Source organism: Oreochromis aureus, linkage group 1 (assembly GCF_013358895.1).
Source record: "Oreochromis aureus strain Israel breed Guangdong linkage group 1, ZZ_aureus, whole genome shotgun sequence".
NCBI classification, from domain to species: Eukaryota; Metazoa; Chordata; class Actinopteri; order Cichliformes; family Cichlidae; genus Oreochromis; species Oreochromis aureus.
Window position 1 is genome coordinate 1,887,904 of NC_052942.1, and position 23,556 is coordinate 1,911,459.

General features: G+C 43.4%; 1 long non-coding RNA gene across 1 annotated transcript; it reads left to right on the forward strand.

The window, feature by feature from the left end:
- The first annotated feature begins 13,114 nt into the window (after window positions 1–13,114).
- LOC120442365 lies at window positions 13,115–19,396 on the forward strand. The gene is made up of 3 exons (XR_005614689.1): window positions 13,115–13,140; window positions 18,931–19,134; window positions 19,296–19,396. It is a non-coding gene; the product is annotated as an uncharacterized LOC120442365 (long non-coding RNA).
- Window positions 19,397–23,556: the final 4,160 nt, after the last annotated feature.

The following is a 23,556-nucleotide window of genomic DNA, read 5'->3' on the forward strand; positions in this document are numbered from 1 at the left end:
AATAAATAAAATTGTGTTTATATTTGAGTTGGCCTCAGTGTGCATCCCTGAACCTGTGCGAGCGTTGTTTTAATTACATTTTATTTTTTCATATTTCCTGGGGGCTAGAATTTCCCCCCAGGTGGCGTTGTCATTTTTATTATTTCTTTTAGAACCCCGCCGACCACTTGGTCACATACTTGGCGTTGTCGACAGGATGCACATTTGAGGTAGACGTTTGGTCTTGTAAACTGTTTTATTTTTGTAGAGATCACAGTTCACCTGTTTGAAGGCTCTATTTGTTTTAGCGTGTGACTATAGACAAGACAGCAGTATCCAGGTTTAGGAGGAGTAATAGGATTTTAGCACCTTGCTGATTTTAATTTTCCCTGGTTTTGGTCTAAAATTTATTATGGAGGACGAATTGCAGCAACTTAGAGACTTGGTAGCGCAGTTAAAAGCAGATAATGAGCGATTGCGCCGGGATGGAGGCGCTGTGCTGGAGTCTGGTGGTGGTGCCGCGTCTGCCTCTTTTGCACCGGCTGGCTGCATACCGAATGCTGGTAGCCAGGCCGCCGTTGTCGAGCGTTTTGTGGTGGTGCCTAGGGACCGTAAATGTCCCATGTTCAGCGGTAGAACGGGCATCAATATATTCGAATGGGTCGAGGAGGTCCAAGCATGCATGCGCGCCCGCCACTTGTCTGTTGCTGATCAAGCATTTTTTATTTTTGACCATTTAGAGGGAGAAGCAAGGGAGGAGATCAAATTTCGCCCTAATTCAGAGCGAGGGGATCCTGCTCGGGTGTTGACCATTTTAAAGGAACTGTGTGGTAATGCGCAGTCCTATGTCACTCTGCAGCAGGCTTTCTTTTTGAGGAGACAGCGGGAGGGAGAGACTTTGCAGGAGTTTTCCTTAGCACTAATGGCTCTGATGGAGCAAGTGAAACAAAGTGCACCTGATGGCATGCGTAATGCAGAGGTGTTGCTCCGAGACCAGTTTGTAGAACATGTTGTTGACAGTGCTCTCCGCAGAGAGCTTAAACAATATGTTCGCTGGTGCCTACTGCCACCTTGTTGGAGGGTGCGGGGAAGCAATTAGATGGGAAAGAGAAGGGTTTTCAGGTGGTGTACGTGACCGTGGCTATTCCCACCCATCAGCGTATGGTTTCCAGTGTGGGGTGCACACTAGCCCTAGGTTCACTCCTGTTGGTACACCTGAGTCCGAGTGGCGTGAGCTAAAGGAACTCCTAAAGCGCCAACAAGAGAAGTTAAATCAGCTCACTGAGACAGTGGTTTCTTTACAGAACCCCCGAAGAGGTGTTCGGCCTTCACGGGCTGGCTCGGTGATTTGTCGCCGGTGTCAGCAGCCAGGACACTTTGCTAGGGAGTGCACTGGGGAGCGGGCTTCACGCCGCACCAGAGCAGGTTCTGATTCAGGCCCTTCTTATACCGCAGTTGGCAATCATTTTCCTGCTACCCAGTCGGAAAACTAAAACCCTCTGAGCTGCAGAGCCACAGTTCAGGTGGGGAGTTCACTGGCTCACAGAAAGATAGGATTGGCAGGCTAATTTCATCATGTCCAAAGATGGATGTGCTGATTGGTGGGGTGACTGTCCCTTGTTTGGTGGATACTGGTTCCATGGTTTCCACCATCACGGAGAGCTTCTTTTTGATGCATTTTGCCCCTTGGGGACAAGAACGCCTTCAGTCATGCCATTGGTTACAGCTTCGAGCTGCCAATGGGCTTGCCATTCCTTACATTGGCTATTTGGAGCTCAGTGTACTCCTGTGTGGCAAGGAAATGCCCTCTTGTGGGATCCTTATAGTGAAGGATCCTCCTGGTGCCACGCCCTCTGTTCCTGGTATTTTAGGAATGAATGTCATCCGTCGCTGTTATCAAGAGCTGTTTGGGGCTTTCGGTGGCTCCTTGTTTAATTCTCCTTCTGTGTCACAGGCACCGAGACCAGTTTTGGAGGCCTTACATCAGTGTCACCAGTCTGCAGCCCAAGCCCCAGAGGACCCTGTCGGTACCGTCAAGGTACAGGGCCTGCGGGCCGTGCGGATACCTGGTGGTGTCATGCAGCTGGTGGCCACCACCTGTTCTCATCAGTTGTCAGGTCAGTCTGTGCTTTTTGAGCCTCCGGAGTCCGGACTGCCATTTGGGTTGCTGGCCTCACCATGTTTGGTCCAGGTGGATAAGGGCGTTGCCTATATCCCAGTCACTAATGTGGGAACAGCTGAAGCTGTCCTCCACCCACGGACCCATTTAGGGGTGATAAGCCAAGCTACTGTTATTAGCCTCCCTGCTGGTGTTAGCGAGGAACACTCTTTTCCCATTACAGTTTCCTCCCATACAACCAGCAGCCCTGCTCGAGACATGGTGGATGCAATTGACCTGTCTGCTCTCGCTGAGTCAGAGCAACATGAGGTACGGTTACTTTTGCAGAAGTACCGCTCTGTTTTCTCCACTCATGAGGGAGACTTGGGCTGCACGAACCTTATCTCGCACGATATACCTCTGCTTGATGACGTACCCGTCCGGCAGAGGTATAGGCGGATTCCTCCTTCTGATTATGAGGCTGTCAGGGTCCATATCAATCAGTTATTGGAGGCCCAGGTAATTAGGGAGAGTAGCAGTCCGTATGCCTCCCCCATCGTGTTGGTCTGCAAGAAGGATGGAAGTCTCCGTTTGTGCGTTGACTATCGTTTGCTGAATAGCAAAATGAGGAAGGACACCTTCCCGCTACCTCGCATTGAGGAAAGTCTGGATGCCCTTGCTGGCGCACGCTGGTTTTCTACCATCGATCTGGCCAGCGGGTACAATCAGGTGCCAGTTTCTGAGCAGGATAAGCCCAAGACCGCTTTTTGCACGCCGTTTGGCCTGTTCGAGTGGAATCGTATGCCATTCGGGCTGTGCAATGCTCCTGGTACCTTTCAGCGCCTAATGCAGAGGATGTTCGGGGATCAGCAGTGCCAGTCGTTACTGCTGTACCTAGATGACATCATTGTGTTCTCCTCGTCTGTTTCTCAGCATCTGCAACGGCTGGAGATGGTGATGGCAAGGCTGCAGCAAGAGGGGCTCAAGGCTAAGCTAGAAAAGTGTGCCTTTTTCCAGCAGAAGGTTAACTACTTGGGCCATGTAATCTCTTGTGAGGGTGTCTCCACAGATCCAGCCAAGGTTGACGCAGTAGCCAAGTGGCAGTGTCCTCGTTCCGTGTCAGAGTTGCGATCCTTTTTGGGTTTCGCCAGCTATTACCGGCGCTTTGTGGAGGGGTTTGCCACATTGGCGGCTCCCCTGCATCAAGTGGTGGCTAAATTGGCTGGCACCAAGACAAAGAAGGGCTCGGGACAGAGTTTGAGTGCTATCTGGACACCTCAGTGTGAGGAGAGCTTTGAGGCCCTGAAAGCCAAGCTTGTGTCTGTCCCTGTGCTGGCGTATGCTGATTTCACACGTCCATTCATATTGGAGATTGACGCCAGTCACAGTGGTTTGGGTGCAGTCCTCTCCCAAGAAGTAGAGGGTGTTGTTAGGCCAGTGGCTTATGCCAGTCGAGGTCTTCGGCCCCATGAGCGCAATATGGGCAATTACAGCTCCATGAAGTTGGAGTTTCTTGCGCTCAAATGGGCCATGGCAGAAAAGTTCCGGGAGTACCTGCTGGGGCAGAAGTGTGTGGTTTACACTGACAACAATCCCCTCAGTTATCTCTCTTCAGCTAAGCTGGGTGCCACCGAGCAGAGGTGGGCCTCCCAGCTGGCGGCATTCGATTTTGAGATTAAGTATCACTCAGGCCGCAGTAATAGGAATGCTGATGCGCTCTCCCGACAGTATGAGACGAGCTCTAGCCTGGTCGAGGGCGTGTCGCTTGGGACTCCCATCCCGGCCTCGCTTCAGCAGGCTCCGTGTCCAGCAGTGCTGCCCGCTGTTACTCAGTCGGAGATTGGGGCCTTTCCGTCTCATTCTCCAGGGGATATTCGTGCTTTGCAGGAGGCTGATCCCCTCCTCAAGGATTTCTTGGTATACTCGAGGAGGCAGTCCCCGCCCTCTTCGGAGGAAAGGAGTCAGCTCCCCAAACCAGTCATGGTTCTGCTGCGTCAGTGGGATCGTCTGGTGGAGAAGGATGGCATCCTTTATCGCCGTATTTTGCGTCCGGGTGGAGGTGAGGAAGCCCTCCAACTTGTTCTTCCAGAGGCTCTGAAGCCTGAGACCTTGAGGCAGCTGCACCAGGACCATGGGCACCAAGGTATTGAGCGTACCACTGAACTAGTCCGGCAGCGTTGCTATTGGCCCGGGATGTCCTCTGACATCAAACAATGGGTTCAGCGTTGTGAACGCTGTCAGGTCGCGAAGGATTCAGAGTTGGGGTCTCATAGTTATATGGGCCACCTGTTGGCATCTAGGCCGAATGAAATTCTGGCCATAGATTTCACACTGTTGGAACCTTCTCGTAGTGGAGTCGAAAACGTCTTGGTTATGACTGACGTTTTCAGCAAATACACTGTTGCAGTCCCTACCCGGGACCAGCGGGCCTCTACTGTGGCCCAGGCCCTGTTGACAGAGTGGTTTTTTAAGTTTGGCGTTCCTAGCCGCCTCCACTCTGACCAGGGTAGAAATTTTGAGAGTCTGGTGATGCAACAGTTATGTGAGTTGTATCGGGTAGCTAAGTCCCGTACGACCCCCTACCACCCAGCAGGTAATGGGCAGTGTGAACGATTTAATCGGACCCTCCATAATCTCCTGCGGACCCTGCCGTCATCTCGGAAACGCGACTGGGTTGCGTGCTTACCACACCTGCTCTTTTGCTATAATAGCACGCCCCATCAGGGCACGGGAGAGTCGCCCTTTTTCCTGATGTTTGGCAGGGATCCTAGGCTGCCCATTGATTTTCTTCTAGGTCGTGTTCAGGACCCAGTGCCTGGAGAGGTCCACGACTGGGTGGTTGAGCATCAAGCCAGGTTAATGGTGGCTTTTGAGGGAGCTCGGGCACGGTTGCTGCTGGCCGCTGACCGTCGCAAGGCGCGGCATGACCAAAGGGTCCACCCTGTTCCTTTCAAAGTCGGTCAGTTGGTGTATCTTCGTGATCACAGCGCCCGGGGCCGGCACAAGATTCAGGACCTATGGAGCTCAGTTGTCTATCAAGTGTTGAGGGCACCCCAAGACAACAGGGCTGTTTATACCATTGCCCCGGTGGGAGACTTGGAGAAGGTTCGACATGTCCATCGTGACATGTTGAAAGCACAGGTCAGCCTAGGGCCTCCCACACCTGGTCCACAGGTTTCACCTACACCTGTACCCGCTGACTCAGAGCGGACCTCCTTGAGCGATGACGAGTTGTGGCTCCTTGTCCCTGAGGTACCCTCACACCCTGTAGCACCCGTGGCGTCACTTTCCGATGCCTCCAGAGTTCCGTCAGTGGAACTCAGGTCTGCCCCCAGTGTGGTTGTAGCACCCTTGACCTCAGCTCCCCCATGTTCTTCCTCGGGCTCTGGTGAACAGTCTGAGGTGGGTAGGCCACCCTTGCGGAGAACAGCACGTTCTACAGCTGGTCAGCATTCGAATGTACATCATTTGCCACGTTCTGTTGAGCCTGTACCGGTTGCCAATGCTCAGCTTGCCATATTCAGGCCATGGTGTTAGCTCCCTCGGGTTATTGTCGGGGCGCCAATACAAAAAGGGGGGGTAGATGTAGCCGGAGGGGCTACTCGCTTTTTCTTCCTCTCTCGCCCCCACTTGCGCTACTGCTTTCTCTCTCTCCCTCCTGTGCTTGCTCCCGCTGCGCGCTTACGTCAACTAGGAGCACACCTGTATATTGATTACAGGGCGGCGTTCACCTGTATAAAGAGAAGCCGGGTTCTTTCGTTGGATTATTTCCTCCCGAGCTTCTGGTGCGATACAGCGGTAGACGCTGGCTTGCTGGTTAAATTACTGTGGTGATCAGGTCGCGTGATTGCTACAGGTAGGTCTCCTCTTCGATTTCTGATCTCTCCCTAACGTCAGCAATTAGTAGTTATATTTCTGCGGCCCGCTACAGCGCGGCTGTTTTTCTTTCCTTTGCTCCAGCCGTGGTGAGGAGACGCGTGAGTGCATCCGCCGTGCAGTACAGCGCCTCCAAGTTCTGGGGTAAGCCGCTTATTTTATAGCTGCTAGTTTTGTAAATTAAAGAAGACTAAGGTTAATTTTGCCTTTTTCTTATTTGTAGGGTTTGATTGCTGCCGTGCCCTCTCGGGGACCAACCGCCTGCTTTGGTTACGCAGAGAGTCGGGCACCTGCCCTGCTGCTGTCTTGTTTTGTTGATTTTGTTATATTACGGTTAATCTGTCGGCGGCCCAGTTTTCCCCTGTAGCTTGCCTTTCCACGCCCTTTTGGATTATTGTTCCCTCCAGCTTTTGTGGCTGGCCGGGGCGATTCTCGGCCGTATACTGGGCCGGTTATACGAACTGGTACTGCCTTTCCCCTTTCTCCCAGCTGTGGGAAGTTGTGTGAGACCGAGCAGACCAAGGATAATCGGACCCAGCACCAGCTGTGGGCTGGTTCGCCGAGTGAAAGTATTTTTTAATCAGTGCTCTGTGGTGTATAACTGGGTGTGTTGTATCACCGACTTTTGTTTTCCTTTAATTGTTTCTTTCTTTTGTTTTCTAGGTTGAGAGCTTGTTTATGTCCCATGTTTTTATCCTTTTTAATGTGTTTATCTCGTGCTTTTATTTCAGCGAACTGAGGATTTACCAGCGCCGTGGGACCTCAGGTGGCGGGTCGCTTTCCACACTACTTTTGTTGTACAGCACCAGGTGAATAAACTATAGTAGGTTTTTTGTGTGGTTTTCTTTTGGTCCACCGCTGCTGGTAAGTCCCGGTTGTGTATTTATTTTTATTGTAATTTGGGACACCGTTTTAGATATTCAGTGCGCTGTTGTTTTGTTTTTCATTTCACATTAATAAATAAAATTGTGTTTATATTTGAGTTGGCCTCAGTGTGCATCCCTGAACCTGTGCGAGCGTTGTTTTAATTACATTTTATTTTTTCATATTTCCTGGGGGCTAGAATTTCCCCCCAGGTGGCGTTGTCATTTTTATTATTTCTTTTAGAACCCCGCCGACCACTTGGTCACACCTGGCTTCATGGACAGATAGAGCTGTGTGTCATCTGCATAGCAGTGAAAATTTATGCTATGTCTTCTAATGATGCTGCCTAAGGGAAGCATGTATAATGTAAATAGAATTGGTCCTAGCACTGAACCCTGTGGAACACCATAATTGACCTTAGTGTGTGAAGAGGACTCTCCATTTACTTGAACAAATTGGAGTCTATTAGATAGATATGATACAAACCACTGCAGCACAGTACCTGTAATACCTACAGCATGTTCTAATCGCTCTAATAGGATATTATGGTCGACAGTATCGAACGCAGCACTGAGGTCTAGCAGGACAAGCACAGAGATGAGTCCACTGTCAGAGGCCATAAGAAGATCATTTGTAACCTTCACTAAAGCTGTTTCTGTGCTGTGATGAGCTCTGAAACCTGACTGAAACTGTTCAAATAAGCCATTCCTCTGCAGATGATCTGTTAGCTGTTTGACAACTACTCTTTCAAGGATGTTTGATATGAAAGGAAGGTTGGAGATTGGCCTATAATTAGCTAAGACTGCTGGGTCTAGAGATGCTTTTTAAGTAAAGGTTTAACTACAGCCACCTTGAAGGCCTGTGGTACATAGCCGATTATTAGAGATAGGTTGATCATATTTAAGATTGAAGCATTAATTAATGGCAGGACTTCTTTGAGCAGTTTTGTAGGAATGGGGTCTAAAAGACACGTTGATGGTTTGGAGGAATTAATTATTGAAGTTAACTCAGAAAGATCAATTGGAGAAAAAGAGTCTAACTTAACATCAATGGCACTAAAAGTAGCTGTAGATAATATTACATCTGTGGGATGATTATTGGTAATTTTTCTCTAATGATAAGAATTTTATTTGTGAAGAAGTTCATGAAGTCATTACTAGTTAACGTTAAAGGGATTGTTGGCTCAGTAGAGCTCTGACTGTTTGTCAGCCTGGCTACAGTGCTGAAGAGAAACCTGGGGTTGTTCTTATTTTCTTCAATCAGTGATGAATAGTAAGATGTTCTGGCTTTGCGGAGGGCTTTCTTATAAAGCAGCAAACTATTTCTCCAGGCTAAATGATGATCCTCTAAATTTGTGACACGCCATTTCCTCTCCAGCTTACGAGTTATCTGCTTTAGGCTACGTGTTTGAGAATTATACCACGGAGTCAGGTACTTCTGATTTGAGGCCTTAGTTTTCACAGGAGTTACAGTATCCAGAGTCGCATGCGTAGTGAGGAGGTAAAATTATTAACAAGATGATCGACCTCTGTTGGAGTAGCGTTCAGATAGCTGCTCTGCTCTATGTTGGTACAGGGCATTGAAGATGATAACAGTGGGTGGATTATATTCTTAAACTTAGTTACAGCACTTTCAGAAAGACATCTACTGTGATAAAGTCTACTCTCCACTGCTGTGTAATCAATTATTGTAAATGTAAATGTTATCAGGAAATGATCAGACAGCAGAGGGTTTTCAGGAAACACTGTTAAATGTTCAGTTTCTATGCCATATGTTAAAACAAGATGTGTGATTAAAGTGGTGGGTGGGTTCTTTTACATTTTGAGAGAAGCCAATTGAGTCTAATAACAGAGTCTAATAACAGATTAAATGCCATGTTGAGGCTGTCATTTTTAGCATCTACATGGATGTTAAAATCACCCACAATAATTATTTTATCTGAGCTGAGCACTAAATCAGATAAAACGTCTGAGAAATCAGAGAGAAACTCTGTGTAAGGCCCAGGTGGACGATAGATGATAACAAGTAAGACTGGTTTCTGAGTTTTACAGCTGGGGTGGACGAGGCTAAGCATCAGGCTTTCAAATGAATTAAAAGTCTGTCTGGGTCTTTGGTTGATTAATAGGCTGGTGTGAAAAATTGCTGCCACACCGCCCCTCGGCCTGTGCTTGAGGTTTCTGGTAGTTAGAATGACTCGGGGTGTTGATTCATTTAAACTAACATACTCATCCTGCTGCAACCAGGTTTCTGTAAGGCAGAGTAAATCGATTTGTTGATCAATTATTAAGTCATGTACTAACAGAGACTTGGAGGAGAGAGACCAAATGTTTAATAATCCACATTTCACTGTTTTACTCTTTGGTTCAGATGTGGATACTGTATTGTTCTTTCTTTGTGATTTTTGTGTTTAAGTTGTTTATTGCTGGTTTTAGTTTGTTTTTGTCTGTTTGGGAGCTGACACAGTCTCAGTGGAGATGGGTTTTGGGGGTAGCAGGAGGAGAGAAGCTGCAGAGGCGTGTAAGACTGCAACTCTGCTTCCTGGTCCCAACTCTGGATAGTCATATTTTGGGGGGTTTAATAAATTGGTCCATATTTCTAGAAATGAGAGCTGCTGCATCCAAAGTGGGATGGATGCCGTCTCTCCTAACAAGACCAGGTTTCCTCCAGAAGGTTTGCCAATTATCTATGAAGCCCACATCGTTTCTGGGACACCACTCAGACAGCCAGCAATTTAAGGAGAACATGCGGCTAAACATGTCACTCCTGGTCTGTCACTCTTAACAGTCATCTTAAGTAAGCTTTACTTAGTTTTTTTACTTTTAGTTTTTTATTTTTTTTTTTTTTTTTTTTTAGTTCTGTGAACTAATTAGATTTTACAGTGCAGGGGACTATTGTTGTGATTTGGCGCTATAGCGTCATTTCTTTTCTGAGTGAACTGCTCACTTTTCATGTTTGTTTCAAAACATTAAGTTGGAAGGAAATCAAGTGTCAGCTGGAAGCTTCTGATTGGGACTTAACCAGGAGGTGACATCACTGTCTATGTCCATCTTTTACAAACACCCAGTGTATTGCAATGACTCTTCTGGTGCTTGTATAGCAGTGTTACACAGTGATTCTTCTTTAATAGCAGGAAGCAGTCTTTGACATGTTCAGAGTGGAGCTTGTTCTACTGTCAGGTTTTTCACAACAGTAGAACAATATTAATTAGCTACATCTGCCTCATCTGTCCGTTTAAACCATGAAAGTGATGAAGAGCACCAATAAAAGCAAAGGCTGCCTCCTGGATATCTTTTACAGTGATGTGTGATTCTGTTGTGCATTTACCCAACCTCAGTGTTAGAGTCTATCACAGATGGGGCCAAATAAATTTTAAGACGCTAATTATCAGTCTCATTTGCAGTGAAATGCCGCAGTGTAGGAGCAGCTGTCATTAAGAAGAGCAGCGAGCTGAGTTGGACAAACTAGAGTTAAGGAAAGATGGGGTTCCATTTTGATCCATTTTAGCCAATTTTTAGCTCCAATATTTTTATCTTACCTTTTTTCACTACAACTGCAAATATAAGCTGCTACTTTCTGAATCAGGGCAAAAAAACCCCCCAAAACAATATCCAGGCCTCATTTCCTTGCGATTTATTTCATGGTGTTATTTGTTCTTTTTTTTTTGGCTGTTTGTTTGTTGTAGCTGTTGGAAACGTGGCTTCGTGCAGCGTCACATCAGCCGTGCAACGAGTCTGGACCAGTTGTATTTATAGATCAGCCTGTCAGAGGATGGAGCCAGCAGCCTGAGAGTAATGATGTGCTACAAATGGGACTCATCCAAAACTCATCCACACACACAGTCCTATTAACCTCCACACACACAGAAACACACAATACACAGACCACACAGTGACACAAAGTCATTTATGGTATCTTTTTTATAGATTAAATGCTTTAAACAGCCATTTGGCAAGTTCTTCAAACTGCTGCGAGAACAAAATAATGGGAGGGCTACTTTGCACCAGCACATCTAGAAATTTCTGCTGAGGCCTCTGTAAGTGCACAAGATCAACACTCACATTGGTGAGACACATGGCCACAGTGACCCTGTGAGGCTCGACATGAAGCCGAGGGCAGACAAAGAGTTCACACAGCAGGGGACTTAATAGCCTCCTGAGAAGATTGCGGTTCTCAAAGCACAATGAAAGAAAAAAAATCAGTTAAAGTGATGGATACAAGATTACAATAACCACAAGAAGCACCTCTGTTTAGGCTTGGTGCTGGATTGGAGTTGGAGGGATGCTCTCTCTGCTTTGATTGGTTTTGTGGCATTCAACAAACTCACAGTAGTGGCAAATGTGTCCGCAGCAGATTTGGTGAATCAGGAGTTAGCTTTAATAAATGTCAAAACATCTCAGATGGTTTTTGTTTCACCTTGGATGAAAGCACACATGGTTTCGATGGATCTCTTTACCCGCCTCAAAGAAATATTTTGTAACACTTTGTGTCTTAGTTTGTGTTTTGTTCTTTTGTGAGTGTCTTTATTTTCATCCTGTGTGAGTTTGTTCTTGGTTGGTTTTTCAATGTAATTCAATTCAATTCATATATCATCACACAAAAAGTTGAGTCAGTGCATTTTATATTGTTTCACTAGCTGGGCCCACGTCCTCATTTTATGTTTGACAGCGTTTTAGTATGTAAAGGTGAATGCTTGGACATGAACTGAGCTGCGGTTTGGGGAAGGCCTCGAAGGGGACTGGCGACGGCTCCCGGGCCTGGCAGATCCCCGTGCACTAAATAGGAGTGAAGAAGTTGAAGAATGGAGAAGAAGGAGGAGGAGGGAGGGTGGGGCACGTAAACGAGAATGAACAGTTTGCAGAACTGGGGGAACCTATATAGATGGCAGCCGGAAGGAGTGTGTTTGGAGGCGTGGTCCCGCTCCTGAAATTCAGATACATGATCTCCAAAATGTGAAGATACTACAAACAAACAGACGACCTTTGGTGACAGTGGGAAGGAAAACCCCCTTTTAACAGCCAAGTTACGCCAAGTTAAGTTACAGCCAACTGCTTTTTTCTTTTGTTCTTAAACGAGACACCAGTTTGCACTGGTGCAACTCTGTTTCCCCGTATCTGCGGTAGTTTCCATCTCAGGAAGCTTTTTTGGTTTTGGATGTTTGTTTTTGGTAGTGATGTGAAACAGCAGTTGTGCTGAGAATGTATCAAGGCTTTGAAATAATCCGACATTAATCACCACACTGCTGAAGACTAACATCACAAACTGTGTCGCAAATATTACCCTCACTTTTTCAAACGTTCTGTTAAGAGTAAAAAAGGCCTTAAGTACCGTCCAGCATGGAAATACCGAAATTTTACACTTATAATGATGGTAAAGGAAAGCCTGTGGCTTCTTTGGCTTTCCTACTGAGTCTGAGCTCAGGTTTCATGCAAAGCCCAGTGGGTTGTGACTCCTTCACATAGAACAGGAGTTAAAATTTTACAAAAGTCTTGAAAACCTTGAAATGAACCTTATAATAGGTGTTTGGATGTTTGAGTGGTTCTGATTCCTTTTTCTTTCAGGCAATTGCTGAAAAAGTATCAGAGCCAGGCGACTGGTCAGGTCAACTGAAAACGTCTGAAATGGTTTGTCAGTAATTATGTCTGAGGCTGCTTCCTGTACCTACCTGGAAACGTTATAATTAGCTCAGCTGTACTACAGTGCCATGCTGAGCCTCAATACACTTGTGAAAAAATAACAAAAAAAACTACTTGCACCTCATTGATAACTGAGATATAAGTATCTCTAATCTTCAGTCAAGCTCAAAGAAAAGGCGAGAATTCAGCTCTTTTGACACAAAGAAGAACTTCATTGTTTAGTGCTGTAAAATACTATAAGTCTGATTGGGTCCTGCATAGAAATTAAATATATGCTGACTCTCATTCCCAGGGTGTTAATAACATTTTGATGCTGGTGTGGGTCATTTATAAAGCACCTTCAGGTGACTCGTGTTGTGACTTGGCAATACTTAAATTGAACTGAACTGAAGCAAAGCCAAGCTGTTCTACCACAGTACAGATACTAGGAAGTGAAACAGAGTATGATAAAGGACAAAGATTCACACAGGTGGACTATGCAGAAGGTGCAATCTGAAAGAGATAGGAGACTGCAAGGTGGTGGCAGGCAGTGTTGCCAACTCCTCAGTAAGGAAAATCGCTATTGGCTGTCCTAAAAGTCGCTAGAAGTCGCTAAATGACGTCATCACCTAATTTGCATAATTGGTCACGCTAATGTAATTGTAACCTATGTTGTTGGAGAGAGAAATAACATCGTGGAAGAGACCTAAAGTGAGTAAAAAACGTCCTACATGCATTTAGAATTTATTTAGAACTACAAATTAAATTTCTTTTAGCAATTATTGTTTTTTTAATGTCACAATTCCAACCCTGCCCCTTTACCCGGGCTTGGACCGGCAAAAGTGACCCGAAATAGGCACTCTGGTGGAGTTACTTTGTGTTTGTGTGTGTTTATAAGTAGTTTTAAACCTTGTGATCCACAAAACAGCATAAGAGTAAAAGATTAAAAGAAGAACTGACTGCGTTACAGCACCCGCTGCTTGTTGAGAGTAAAAGCGATACGCGCTTTCACGTCTTTTTTTTAGCGACTTTTTATAGAAAAAAAGTCGCTAGGGGGTCTGAAAACTCGCTAAATATAGCGACAAAGTCGCTAAGTTGGCAACACTGGTGGCAGGGAGAACGTAGTATCAGACTTTGCACATCTATCCAAAGAGAGGAGGGAAAAGAAAAGGGTTATAGTGAGTTGCATGTACTCCTGGAAGGATGAAAAGGACTTGTATCGACTGACTGGTCAGAGAGGTTGAGCTAGAAAGGAAATGCAAAGGAGTCAATGATTCTGTCCCCAGTTCCTCTATTCTGATGGCGTGCACGATGCTAAACCTGCTCTCAGTGTGTGTGCATGTGCATGCATGCTTGTGATAAACAAAGTGCTGCATGCACAGAACAAAGCACTAAAAACTGAGCTGGTGAATGTGGCTTGTAGCAATAGAGCAACTTCAGTGGTCACAGAAACCAGAAGAGCTGAATGTAAATGCTAGCCTATTTTACAATGTGAGTCTGCATGTCTTTTTGTTTCATTCATCAGTCACTTTTGTTACTAGTGTATTATAATATACATTACAGCCTTGCTAGAGCTGGTTACTTGCTAAATTTATATTCCACAGTCACCGATAATGACTTCATGCTTGAATAGCTGTGGCGACTGGAAGGACCACAGTAATGTCTCCTGACTACCATGGGACTCAGTTTTTTCTGCCCTGCCTTTACTCCACTGACACAGTGTAATTGTTTTCTAGTTCCCATAAGAATCCTACAAGATTCATGACGAATGTAAGCTAAAGTCAAGAAATACGTGAGCTTTTTGTCACATTTTCACACCATGCCATCTGTTGCATAAAACATGTTTTTTTTCCACAGTACCTGAAGAGCCTCTCTGTGTGAAGGATTTTTTTCAGTGAAGTAAAAGAGCCTCCGAGGCTCTCTGCCATTTCTTTAAATGTCATGTCCCTCTGCAACGGGAATAACCGAGTCCAGGTGATTTCGGGTTATTTTTCCCAGAGTGGATATTTGTAGAAAAATTAGTCTGTTTGTTTTTTTCAAATATATCATATATTGTTATTATTATAACATATTATTACATGAAAGATTATATGACTTTTGTCTCCTTAGTGTAGAGATGGACCGATCCGATATTACGTATCGGTATCGGTCCGATACTATGGGCTCAAAATGTGGTCATAAATATTTTGTACTTGTAAATCAGGATTTGTATGTGTAAAAAAGATTTGTGTGTGTGTAAAAAAGATTTGTGTGTGTGTAAAAAAGATTTGTATGTGTGTAAAAAAGATTTGTATGTGTAAAAAGAATTTGTGCGTGCGTAAAAAAGATTTGTATGTGTAAAAAAGATTTGTGTGTGGACTTAGCCAAAACCCCCTGCAAGTTACAAGTACAATTTTGACCCTATTTTTCTTCCTGTCATCTGATTGGTCAATGTCATGTCAATCACAAATGTAACAATCCAATCAGAGGACAGATGGGTTTGGCTGTCGGAGGGGCACTTTTTTGAACTGCAGGTCCTTGAAGGAATAAATGCCCTTTACATGCCAACCCAGCGTTTTCCTTCATCACCACGAAGGAAAACAGTCTGTGGTCGTCCGAGTTTGGTGATTTTTGTGTCACAGGTCTACGTGCTTTTATACAGGGACTTCCACAGCCTTTTCAACAGCGCTGCGGACCGCGGGGGGCAGTGTTTTGAAATGACAGTCTTCATTACAAAGCTTTCTTCGTTATGAATTAGCATACATGTTTTTATTGAACATTTGAAGAACTAGCAAAAAAAACCAGAAACTGTTGTAGAGGACATAAAGTCAGAGATAGAAACGACAAGGAGCAGGTGCATCTAGTACAGGTATATGGGCTCAAAATGTGGTCATAAATATTTTGTACTTGTAAATCAGGATTTGTATGTGTAAAAAGAATTTGTGCGTGCGTAAAAAAGATTTGTATGTGTAAAAAGAATTTGTGCGTGCGTAAAAAAGATTCGTATGTGTAAAAAGAATTTGTGCGTGCGTAAAAAGATTTGTATGTGTAAAAAGATTTGTGTGTGGACTTAGCCAAAACCCCCTGCAAGTTACAAGTACGAATTTTGACCCTATTTTTCTTCCTTTCATCTGATTGGTCAATGTCATGTCAATCACAAATGTAACAATCCAATCAGAGAATAGATGGGTTTGGCTGTCAGAGGGCACTTTTTGAACTGCAGGTCCTTGAAGGGTAATACAGTTTGAAGCTGGAGGATCTCTATATAAATATCCGATAGCAGCTAGGTCCCTAACTTTCAGCAGCTGTTGAAAGGATAAAGTTGTGGTATGTCAGTGGTTAGAAATACCATTATTACTTTAGGATTAGTTTAACACAAAGTCAGGGCTGACCCGGGACCATTGCTGTGAGTCACAGTGCGCAGCATAAAGGTCCTTTCACGCCGGACGCAGGATGCTGCTAATGCTAACTGCTAACTAAAAGCAAAGGATCCAGAATTTGTTGCGCTGGCTGCTGAGCTCTGTGGGTTTTGCAGCAGCTCTACCTGTACTAGATGCACCTGCTCCTTGTCGTTTCTATCTCTGACTTTGTCCTCTACAACAGTTTCTGGGTTTTTTTGCTAGTTCTTCAAATGTTCAATAAAAACATGTATGCTAATTCATAACGAAGAAAGCTTTGTAATGAAGACTGTCATTTCCAAAACACTGCCCCCCCTGCTGTCCGCAGCGCTGTTGAAAAGGCTGTGGAAGTCCCTGTATAAAGCACGAGACCTGTGACACAAAAATCACCAAACTCGGACGACCACAGACTGTTTTCCTTCGTGGTGATGAAGGAAAACGCTGGGTTGGCATGTAAAGGGCATTTATTCCCTTCAAGGACCTGCAGTTCAAAAAGTGCCCTCCGACAGCCAAACCCATCTGTTCTCTGATTGGATTGTTACATTTGTGATTGACATGCTGATTGGATTGCATTATCATTTGTGACACATCCATTGACCAATCAGATGACAGGAAGAAAAATAGGGTCAAAATTGTCTTGTAACTTGCAAATCTTTTACTAAGTCCACACACAAATCTTTTTACATACAAATCTTTTTACGCACGCACAAATTCTTTTTACACATACAAATCTTTTTTACACACACACAAATCTTTTTTACACATACAAAACTGATTTACAAGTACAAAATATTTATGACCACATTTTGAGCCCATACAGGTAGAGCTGCTGCAAAAACCCACAGAGCTCAGCAGCCAGCGCAACAAATTCTGGATCCTTTGCTTTTAGTTAGCAGTTAGCATTAGCAGCACATCCTGCGTCCGATGTGAAAGGACCTTTATACTGCGCACTGTGACTCACAGCAATGATCCCGGGTCAGTCCTGACTTTGTGTTAAACTAATCCTAAAGTAATAATGGTATTTCTAACCACTGACATACCACAACTTTATCCTTTCAACAGCTGCTGAAAGTTAGGGGACCTAGCTGCTATCGGATATTTATATAGAGATCCTCCAGCTTCAAACTGTATTACCCTTCAAGGACCTGCAGTTCAAAAAAGTGCCCCTCCAACAGCCAAACCCATCTGTTCTCTGATTGGATTGTTACATTTGTGATTGACATGACATTGACCAATCAGATGACAGGAAGAAAAATAGGGTCAAAATTCGTACTTGTAACTTGCAGGGGGTTTTTTGGCTAAGTCCACACACAAATCTTTTTTACACACACAAATCTTTTTTACACACACACAAATCTTTTTTACACATACAAATCCTGATTTACAAGTACAAAATATTTATGACCACATTTTGAGCCCATACTGACCTAAATTACTGGATCGGATATCGGCGAGAAATAAAAAATGTAATCCGATCCATTAAATATCAAAAAAACACCTCACAAAACTTGCAACAAGGCGTAACTCGGCTCATAACCGTAGCACGTATAGGAGCAGTGTGCTCACATGATAGAGCGGCTGTGTGTATTTGGAGCCTCGCTACCAAACCAGCATTTCATCTCCGAGGAAGTTATCCCAGAGAGAAGTAAAGCAAATGTGTAAGTTCATCTCTGAATGTTTGTAAAGCATTCCCATGTTAAGCTTAACAACCGATATATGGACCGACTGCCTCTCTCCCTCCCTCTCCTGCTGCTACTTCAATCGTGAAACTGCTTAATGATCAGCTGATCGGCTTTTCTGTCGCGAGTCCGTCTCTCTTCTTTGTTTTTGGCCCACTTTGCACCAGAAAGAGGAAACCAGCGGCTGAACAACAGCAGCACGTTTAAGCTTGATAAGCTGTTGTTAGAATTTATTTAATATTACTTTCTACACCAGGATCCTTTTCACGTAGCTGACGGCTGGTAACTGTGCAGGGGCGGATCTAGCAAAGTTTAGCCAGGGGGCCGATAGGGCATGAACAGGGAAAAGGGGGCACAAAGACATACTTTTCTTTCTTATTCTCATTTAAAATGTCTAGCTTTCAATAAATAATTATCTGAATCTTACACCCAAAGTTTTAATCTGATGTAAAATGTATAGAAGTCCATTACTGTATATAGTAACTGTTAAGTCTAATATACCCTAGTAAGCTATAGTACTTTTTCCTTTGGGAAGGTACCATCTGTGCAGTCTGCAATTCTGTTGAAGAAAGATGTTGAATCTATTTAATTATTCTTGAAAAATAATTTATTTCTGTGCATTTTTTTTTCACCCTGCATCAAATTAAAGTTGATTACATCGATTAAGCATCATCAGGTGGAGGGTGGGGGGTGGTTCCCTATTTTTTTTGCTGGCAGTTTGCAACCCTATTAGTTAGGTTGCTTAATATTTCTGCTAAGTACTCTTTAAAATACCAGAATAGGGAGGATGGAGTAGGTTTAAGTTTATTAGATTGATCAGTGTTGCTGAACTATGAAATATTTTGGGTGCAGTGTATTTTTTACATACAGGTATAACAGAATAGCTTTAGTGTTGTTGTTTATTTAAACTTGAGTATGAACTTATACAAAATGCAGCAAGATATTAAAAAAAACAGTTTTATTGATTAAAAAACACAATATCGGATTCATATCGGTATCGGCAGATATCCAAATTTATGATATCGGTATCGTGCCATCTCTACCTTAGTGTAGTGGTGACACAATTGCCTGACAAGCAAAATATTCCTGGTTTGATGCTGGGAGGGATCCAGTGTAAACACAGTGTTCCAGATGTGAAACAGCTGAAAGTATCTTCTATCTGATTTATGTCAGCATCATATCTTCACTTGGGTTCAAATGAAATATATATTATCTGATTTTTTCTTATTCTTTAAATGTGGGCGGTTGATGGAAGTTTATGGGAAGTCAGCGTGAAAACAGCCTTAACATCAACTGCACTTTTTGGAAACTTCCATTGTGGTTTTCTTTTTTCACCCTGGAGGTCGCCACCTAATCAATACACATATGTCAAGTAAGTATAATGCTTTCCTTAGAGACAATGTTTCTGCTCTATTTCAGTTTCTGTCTGTTTTCTCTTCTTGTAGAAACACAGAGAGAGAGCAGGAAGGAGTGGAAACAGGGAAAGATGCAAGACCACCCCGGGGGAAATTGCCCTACATTGTATGTGCTGACAACACACCAACGCAGAGATTAACTCTGTGAAGCGCCACTGAAAACATCCCTCCCCTGCACGTCTCTATAGGCCATTAATCTGAGATGACATGCGGGAGACCGGCGAGAGGCAGAAGGTGTGACTGAAAAAGAAAGAGGCTGTGACATGTATTTCCAGAGATATTGGCACTATCATCACCTCTCTCACTGTCATGTTTGTTCAGCGCTTTCACGATATGAATAGGCGATGAACTGTGGTCCAGCCTTTAATTCTTTTTTCATATGACTTCTTGTTTAGGCTGTCAGAGCCAGGGCAGCAGGAGAAAAACAGCATTGATGCAGGAAGATAGAGTGTAACTATGTAGACTCAATCGTGAACGAGGTATGTAAGTGTAGTTTGACTGGACTGCAGCAGTTAATATGTGTGAGCAGGAGCGCCTTTGTCAGCTCTGTTTAGATGATCTGTGCTCATCTTAGAAAATATTGAATTTAGATCCTGAAGATAAAAACTCAGAGTGTATTAAATTAGGTATTTTCACAAAGACCTTGAATGTAACTTCTTTTGGCTACAAGAGAGCTAAATCTTACTAATAATGTGTTAGTTAGCACATGTGATGAACTAAAACATTAAATGTTTAAACCCATCTATTGAACTCTTTACTTTTATGTGATCTATATCGGATTAATAATAATTAATTAATTAATAATAATGATAATGATGTTACTTATTAAGAAATAAGGGATCTGTGCCCTTTGCCGATCCCATGCACAATGAATCAAATGACTCAAAACAGACTCAGCTGGTCTCTGTGCAGTTGTTTCATCTGTTGTGGTTATTTTTGATGTTTTGTTTTTCTTTACAGTCCTTCTGATTGAGCACACTCGTAATTAATAAGTTCTTATAACAATCAATAAGCTAGCAGCCAATCGTGACTCAGAAAGAGTACTGTACTAATTCTAAAATCAGTTTAAAGTTACTTCAGCTAATGAAAAATATTTATAGCTGAAATAATTGCTTGCCTGCAAGGCCTAAAGACTTTAGCAGAGAGCAAATTATAAAAAATAATAGGCTAACGGTGAATAGCTTATTTTCAAAATAAAATTGTATTGTAGTACATTTATCTAAGAACGTTCAAAACTGAAAAGTGTAGAACGACAGATAAATAAAGTCATAAATAGAAAGGAAAATGTAAAAATCCTCACTTCAAAACTTCTATAACCTTTTTGCTATTGACAAAAACCCCACAGCACAAATCTGTTTCAGTGACACTCAGACTGACCAAATGTTCTCACGTCTGATAACAAACAGGCAGCAGCTGCTGAGGCATTTGTGTATTACTGATAGTTGTGGTATGTGGCTGCTCCACGCTGCTCGCTAAGCTGTTAGACTGCTGTCTGATCTGAGGTGACTTTGGCTTGATGGCACTCTACTGCTCAATTAGTTTAATGTGTGGAGTTTGTATGATGTCACAACAGAGAGCTGCTGACTGCGTGCTGAAGGCGCTCCAGCCACCACTTCATCACCCCGTGTCCAACACGCAGAGTTTAATAAGAGCATCTGAGGCTTTAATTCTAATAAACATCTCTTATATCATCTGAACCCGCTCCACATCGATCACCAGATCAACCTGCTGTCGTCTCTCGATCTGCGGTTTCACCTTTGGCTGAGCCCCTCAGATCCATCCGGCCTCCGTCACAACAAAGGAGTGAATCAGCTTTGTTTCGCATACGTCGGTGTATTTAGAGATTTATTCATCTGCTGTCTTTGTTGTGCTGAAGAGACTTCTTCTTTGTCTTGACTTAAAGAAGCAGCGGGCTTGAATATAAATTAGTTAATCAATTTCCAATGGCACAGTTGGCGCGGTGGATGGCTCCAGCGCTGTTGGCTTGGAAACCACAACTCCAGATAAGATATTTAGAGCTTGTTAACTGCAATCAGTGCACTCTGTCAATGTCGATGCCCGCAGAAGCTTCAGAAAGCCTTCAAACCACCACAGGGCCAAATTTTATTTCAAGGAACTTCGACTAATTCAGTTACTGGAAAAGAAAAACACAATCAAACACACTGGAAAAGTATTTTATCTGATGAAGCATATGTGATGAAGTTAACGACACTCTTATTGGGCTGACCGTTTGCTTGCTCGCTCTCTAACCATAATTTCTTTCCATTTCTGCTCTAATTAGTAATAATGACCCACTGGCTGAAAACTCTTGATCAAAGCTGTGTCAGATTGGAATTAAATCAGTTTGATTCTCCACAATTCAGTTTATTTTACAAAGGATACTCGAGACCATGGAGACTAAAGTACAGCTTGCTCAGATTTCCTGGCATTGCACACATCAACAAACATCAAAACATTCCCAGATTAGAAATTCCTAGATTACTTTTTATTAAATTAGTCCTTAAGGGTCCATCTGAAGTAATAGTAACATAATAGCAACACCTATCTCCAAAACGAACATGGTGGCATTCTACATTTTAAAGTTATGAAATCACACATCTGTCTTTTCACCACACAGCAGCCCTGGGAACCGTGCTCCCAGTTTGGAAGCCCATTTAGTCTTTTGTGGGTCACAGAATAAGCCGCTGACTGTTGTTGTCATTTTCAGTGTCAAATTACAGTTCTCAGCCAAACTACAGGAGTGCATATTGATGGGAATTTCCTTCTTGCCATCTACAGCATTAAAAGCAGTGAGGGAAGCATGACAGCAGCTTTTGAATGTTGGTCAAAAAGTTTCAGTCATCAACATCCTAAACCGTTTTTTTTTTTAATCCACAGACGGGAATAAAAGTTTGGCTGTTTCAAAAGTCACATCATAAACTCAGTCATGATATGGTTATTCTTCCCACAGCCTCAGAGGACACGACAGTCTACAGCGTAGTTAGACTCAGTTATGACTTCTAGCCAAGGCCAAAAGTCTTAATGGAGTGACATTTGTGAAGAGGTTAAACCAGAATACAAGGCACAATTTCAGAAAGTTGAAGCTGCTGGTTCAAATTAAATCTAACACTTATATTTAGCAGTGCTTTTCTGCTGTTAACAGCTGATTATTTCTCTCTGCTTTTTTCATTTTCTTTCTCATTTTTCTTTGTTTTTACAGCTCTTGGACTCTTGGTGGCGCTGTCACTTGGTGTTCGCTCGCTTTGTGGTAGAGTATCACTTCCTGTTCCTGCTCAAACACAGTGGTGTTTCTGACTAGCTTATCTGCTTAGCAATTTAATTAAAATCTTTTAGATACATTCCTTTTTCATAGTATAATCTTCACGTGCTTCATCTGAAGCTCCCTTTCTGTGTACTCACTACCTAATTTATAGCCAAAGTATTCACTCACTGTCTCTGTACTGTTTCGCTAGCTTAGCTTGTAGCCGACTCGTTAGCACCATGGCTACTTCACCTGTCCCTCCTGCACTTTCAATCAATCAAATCAATCAAAGTTTATTTATATAGCACATTTCAAAGACCGAAGTACACCAAAGTGCTTTCCATAAGATCAAAGTACAAATAAAATCAATATATAATAAAAATTATAAATATGAAAATAAAATGGTTACATAATCCAATGCAATCCGGATGCAAAATTACCCTAATTGACCTTAAATACAATATCTAACATATATGTTTTTAAACGTGATTTAAAAGACTGAATAGAGTCCGATGCACGTATATGAAAGGGAAGTGTATTCCATAACCTAGGTGCTGCAACGGCGAAGGCACGATCACCTCTGGTTTTCAAACGAGACCTGGGTTGCACTAAGAGCAGTTGGTCAGATGATCTTAGTGCTCTTATGGGGCTATATGGGCAGAGAAGATCGGCTAGGTAATCAGGTGCCATATTATTTAGAATTTTGTAAGTAAGCAATAAAACTTTAAAATCAATTCTAAATTTAATGGGAAGCCAGTGTAAGTTTGCCAAAACAGGGGTAATAGAATCGTACTTTTTTGAGCCAGTCAAGAGGCGAGCTGCGGCATTTTGAACTAGCTGCAGCCATTGAAGAAGGGAGAGTTGTAGACCCATATACAAGGAGTTACAGTAGTCTAGCCTTGTAGTAATGAAGGCATGAATAAGTTTCTCCAAATCCTTGTAGGGAATATAAGATTTAGCCTTGGAAATTAGGCGTAGTTGATGAAAGCTAGATTTAACCACACTGGATACCTGTTTATCTAGTTTAAATGAGCTATCCATAATGACTCCGAGGTTCCTAACAGCGTCAGTAAGATGACTAGCAGCAGGACCAAGTATGTCATTCAGCCGTCCTGGGGATGTATCTCTGTCAAAGACAATAATTTCCTGCTCATTGTGTCAGATGTTTAGTTACTCCTCGGCCTCCTTTAGCAGTAATGATACCTGTAACAAATGTAGCATATTTGCAGCTCTGGAGGCCAGGATTACTGAATTGGAGACTCGGCTTCGCACCCTTCATTCACCCGTAGCTACTCAGGCCCCTGTAGCTGGTGCAGCCGAAGATAGCGCGCAGGCCCGCTAGCTGTTCCCGGCAGACCCCAAGCAGCTGGGGAAAGAGGGCGGCTGGGTGACGGTGAGGACGAAGCATAGTCCTA